Here is a 6,000-nt window from a genome sequence, read left to right as displayed (position 1 = left end):
GAGATTGCCACCACTAACCTTCGACCAGATATTGTCTTGTGGTCTGGATCAGCACGCCTTGTTCACCTGGTAGAGTTAACAGTGCCATGGGAGGATGCTGTAGATGAGGCGTATGAGAGGAAGAAACTGCGGTATGCTCAACTAGCCACTGAAGCGGAACAGCGAGGATGGAGAGTTCGGGTTTACCCAGTGGAAGTGGGTTGTCGAGGATTTGTGGCACACTCTACAACCCGGTTTCTCAGAGACGTCGGATTCAGTGGCCAAGAGCTGCGTCGCACAGTGAAGAACTTATCTGAAGCAGCAGAGAGGAGCAGCAACTGGCTGTGGTTGAGACGGAGAGATTCTGGCTGGGGACAGGTAAGTAAGCTGGGCTGAGTTGAGTGGGGGACGGAGGGGGGTGATGCTGGGACGCCAGAATCACTGTCGAGCCCTCTTGAGGTGTCGTGGGCTAGTCGACGAAACACTGAGGATGGAAGGTGCCCACTTGAAAACCCCAGAGATGTACCCTACTTAGCTCAATCCAGACGGTTGTCATGCTGATGCGCTGGGGAGGCCGCACTTTGGTTGATCCCCGGAGCCAGCATCGCAGCCGTTGTGTGTGCTGATGCGCCCGGGAGGCAAAATAAGCTGATCCCTGGAGCCAGCATTACACTTCAGCCATTAACACCAGACAGAAGGATATCTACATCATCATATGGAAGGAAACGTAAATGGATGGAGACACATATGGATCACATTAGTTTACTGTAAAGCTACGTCTTAGTTGGTGCTTATCTTGGCGAGAGCCGAGTTCAAATCAGCATGAAGTTTTAACATCTACTCTCGTGTAATGGAAATCTAGACTATCTGCATACAACATGCCTTTTAAACCCGGGATAATTCTGGTTGCTCTTCTTTGCACTCTTTCTAGAGCAGCAATATCCTTTTTGATAACGAGGTGACCAGAACTGAACACAATATTCTGGATGAGGTCTTACTAATGCATTGTAAAGTTTTGACATTACTTCCCTTGATTTAAATTCAACAGTTTTCACAATATATCCGAGCATCTTGTTGGTCTTTTTTATAGCTTCCCCAGGTGAAGACATTTCTGAGTCAACATAAACGCCTAGGTCTTTTTCATAGATTCCTTCTTCAATTTCAGTATCTCCCATATGATATTTATAATGCACATTTTTATTGCCTGCGTGCAGTGCCTTATACTTTTTATTATTATTATTATTTATTTCTTAGCTGACACCCTTATCCAGGGCGACTTACAATTGTTACAAGATATCACATTATTTTTACATACAATTACCCATTTATACAGTTGGGTTTTTACTGGAGCAATCTAGGTAAAGTACCTTGCTCAAGGGTACAGCAGCAGTATCCCCACTGGGGATTGAACCCACAACCCTCCGGTCAAGAGTCCAGAGCCCTAACCACTACTCCACACTTTTCTCTATTAAATGTAATTTGCCATGTGTCTGCCCAGTTCTGAATGCTGTCTAGATCATTTTGAATGACCTTTGCTGCTGCAACAGTGTTTGCCACTCCTCCTATTTTTGTGCTGTCTGCAAATTTAACAAGTTTGTTTACTATACCACTGGTTACCTCGCTCCATTTTGAGGTTTCTCCTCTAATCAGTACTTTCTGTTTTCTACATGTTAACCACTCCCTAATCCATGTGCATGCATTTCCTTGAATCCCTACTGCGTTCAGTTTGAGGATTAATATTTTATGCAGGACTTTGTCAAAAGCTTTCTGGAAATCTAAATAAAACATGTCATATGCTTTGCAATTATCCATTGTTGATGTTGCATCCTCAAAAAAATCAAGCAGGTTAGTTAGACACGATCTCCCTTTCCTAAAACCGTGCTGACTGTCTCCCAGGATTCTGTTATCATATAGGTAATTTTCCATTTTGGATCTTATTTGGCCTTTCTGACTTGCGTTTGCAGTTCCAAGTACTCTTTCTGTGTACTTAGTTTTTGGTCCCTTTTAAACGCTCTGTAAAGTGCCTTTTTTCGCTGAATATTTTTTTAAATTGAGCTATTAAACCATTTTGGTCATTTTGTTGTACATTTAGATTTGTCTACTTTTGGGATGTAATTGTTTTGCGCCTCTAGCACTACATTTTTAAAAAACAGCCATCCTTTTTCTGTGGATGTTTTTTTTTCTATTTTATTCAAATCTACTTCTGTTAGTCTCTTTTTCATACCTTAATAGTTTGCTTTTCTAAAATTGTAAACCTTAGCTTTAGTCATTACTTTTGGGGTTTTAAAAATCACTTCAAATGAGACCATGTTATGGTCTGAGTTTGCCAGTTGCTCTCTGAACTCTGTTTTAGTTATTCTGTCTTCGTTATTTGTAAAGACTAAATCAAGGCATGCCTCCCCTCTAGTCGGTGCCTTGACAAATTGCGTTAGGAAGCAGTCATTTGTCATTTCCACCATTTCAATTTTGTCCATCGTGCTCCCCACTGGGTTTTCCCATTTTATTAATGAAATTCCCCATTAGTATGGCTTCTCCTTTGCTACACGCATTTCTAATGTCATTGTATAACAGATTATTTTGCTCGGCGTCTGAATTTGGCGGTCTATAGCATGCTTTTTGCATTGTTTGCCTTGTCCAGATTAAACACCTGGGCTTCAAGACTATTTCTTATGTATAGCGCTACCCCTCCGCCTCTTCTGTCCTGCCTGTCTTTCCTATACAGTGTGTACCCACTAATATTATATTCGTCTCCATCACTCTCAGACAACCAAGTTTCTGTAACACCTATCACATCATAGTTACTTGTTAGTGCAGTAGCTTCAAGTTCTAACATTTTGTTTCTGAGACTTATATCATTCAGATAAATACATTTAATAGCTGTCTTACCTGAGTTGTTGCCCTTGTTTTGATGTGGTCTCCCTTCTGTTTTTTTTTTGTTTTCTCTCCCCTTCCTTTCTAGTTTAAATGCTTCTTAAATGAACATGTTTGCCACATAATAGTTTGGTGTGAAAATACCAGTATTGCTAAGTTTTGCTGAAACTTAAAATATAGGCCATCACAAACACAATGATAGTAATGAAAAAAGTGTAGGTAAAAATATGTTTGGCATGGTATAGTATATGGCAGGGAAACACAATTAAATGGCAACATTGCCATACAAACTTAACATGCATTTTGTGTATCTTATTTCCCTCACAGTATTGTTAATACTAAATAAAAAATGTCACATAATTTACACATGTGGTTGTGCAGTTACAATACAATATAGTGTAATTGAAGATACTAATGTATCATATTCAACACTCAAGCTTTTTATTGCCAGTTAGTTTACTTGTCTAGCAATACCTGCTGAATGTTGCACCAGTAAGAAGAACATTGGGCAGATTTGCGATCTTTGCTGTCAGAGTGTGGGATATCTTGCAGTAATGATTATGGCAAGTGAATAAATATTACGAATGTCATCCCAAGTTTTTATTCGCTTTGCATGAAATGTAGGCTACTTAGCGTGCATGTGTTGTAGTTACTGGCATTTGTTTGAAAACAAATCTGTTAATCATTCAAAAACCAAGGTCCACTGCCAAGAATCTCTCTAACCACAGTCAAACAGAAAATCTATTTTGGTACTTTCTCTGAAGCCCATAACAGCTCATTTCTGTCAAAACGTTTACCTGTAGAGGAATTTATAGATACATACCAACCGTATTTACATTGACACATTGTGTACATTGACACATTGTGGCAGGGTAAAAGCCCTTAATGTAAATAGTGTGTGTGTGGGAATGGAAGGTTGGCATTTTGTGCTTGCACAGTTCAAATAAAATGTATTGAAATAAACTGTGGAGCAAAAGTACACAGCTCAAATAAAGATCTTGCGCCCCCTTGCGTAAATTGAATTTCCATTTAAGGGAAGCTGTTTTTTTTATAAAGAATTGAATTTTAAGGTATGCTCTTTTTTGTTCTTGAGTAAATTGAATTTCGAGGTATGCTGTTTTGTTGTTAATAGATACATTTTTTGTTAATAGTTGAGTTTGTGTGTTTCATGTTGGGTCAATTGCAACAAACTTGTAGATTTAGTATGGAGCTGCGTACTAAGTTGCGGACTAGCCGAGACGGGACTATCTCAGGATCATCCCCAGCTGTGTACTAACATACTACCAATTGCAACGAAAAAAGATTAAGTCTAGCTGATCCCCAGCTTTAGTCTGGAGCTCAGGATTAAGCTCTTTATGTGCTACCAAACAGGAACTGAAGGGGGCCTCAAAATCTGAGTGATTGGTTCCAGCTATTATATTTTAGGACTGTTATATTTCGTTACAAGTTCAAAATCTTTTTTTTAAGATACCTAACATCTTAATTATTATATATTTTTTTTAATTAACATTTTTTTAACTTGAAAAAATGATGTATGGAAATGTATTTATGCATGAAAGTAAATACTAAGGCTGAATTGCAAATTAATATTTTGCCATTTTCTTAAACCAAATTCACATGTATGATCACATTTTCCTAAAACATAACCAAAATTAATGAAGCTGCATTAGAGGATAAACAAAACCTGTATTAGTCCTCATTATTTAATTCACACACAAAACAAATGCATTCGTTTATAGGACTGTCACAAAGACGGCCGGAGTGGGTGGCGTCAGACCAGAGCCAGGAAATAAACAACAGAGACTTGGGGTTTTGGTGAGGCTGAGCGCGTGATCGCGCTCAGCATTTAATAAACAGAACAGAAAATAAAAGGTTTGAACACAAAACACGGGACACGGCACTATACGCCAAAATAAAGAGACAAACAAAAACGGACTATACAGTGCACAGACAGACGAACAAAACACGGTGAGCAGATACTCTTATATTTACGCTTTTACAATTTACAATTACCTCCGTCTCCAATCCCGTTCTCCACTCACCGAACACCCAACCCTGAGTGAAAGAAACGTGCATCTACATATACTGTTGTGCTGGGATTCAATTACTAATTAATTATTCACTTGAATCCCAGCACGTGAATTAATTCTGTGCAACCCCGTGCTCGCATATTACATTTAACCAGCACGTGAAGTGATTTGTGCTCTCCTCGTGCCTAAATACAAATCTACACTTTTTAAATACACGTGAAACACAGACCCGTTTATATCCCGTGTACCAATGACTATACACCAACATTAACACACGCACGCAACACCCAACACATAATATGCACACAGGGGCGGGGCACATTGCCACATGGACCAAAAGGTGTATTGTAGACTATAAAAGGTGCAAATCACAGGTGCTAATGACATATTTCAGGCATAGCCTATAAAAGCTTAATTTCTCAACACATCCATACAGAGGCAATCATGGCCAGTAGTTGTGTGCAAAATTATACAACGGAGCAAAAACTTTATTTCATAGAGTGTATAAAAGAGTTTATTGAACCTGTGGAGGATGGCTGAAAGGATCCCACAGCAATTCTGCAGTGCACAACTGCATGGAATACACTTGTAAGCGGATTTAATGCTGCCTGCCCTGCGGAAGAGGCTGACAGTAGAGACACTGAAAGTCATACTGGAATTATTTCTTATTATTTTTTTTTGTATATAAAATAGGCCTTTGTTAAGTTGAATAAGTTAAATAAGGACGAACCTGGTTTTGTTGCAAACGTTTTGCACATGTTTTTTTTTCCCCCCCCTCCCAGAAGATTATAAAAAAAATTACATAATTTTTGGTTATGAAAAGTTCAGTTTCATAAAAGTTGTCAATACATTTTGGGATTTTTCATATTTGTCGTTAGTACGATTCCACAAGTCTACAGTCTACAGAAATTGCTGGACTAACTTAGTAGTAAAATACAGAAAGACATATAAATACGCTTACCTATTTTAAAGACATAACAGTTTTCTGGCACTGTTGCATTGAAGTTTTAATCGTAATTATACAGAGACTACCTAACTATTTCCAAGCCAAAGGAACAAGCTTGGCGCTCTGCAAAGCAACGTGTCCATGCCTGCAAACAGGGTGGGGCGAGTTTGCATT

Source organism: Acipenser ruthenus, chromosome 5, assembly GCF_902713425.1.
Source record: "Acipenser ruthenus chromosome 5, fAciRut3.2 maternal haplotype, whole genome shotgun sequence".
NCBI classification, from domain to species: domain Eukaryota; kingdom Metazoa; phylum Chordata; class Actinopteri; order Acipenseriformes; family Acipenseridae; genus Acipenser; species Acipenser ruthenus.
The sequence above is the reverse complement of the archived record's forward strand: the minus strand, read 5'-3'. Positions refer to the sequence as shown.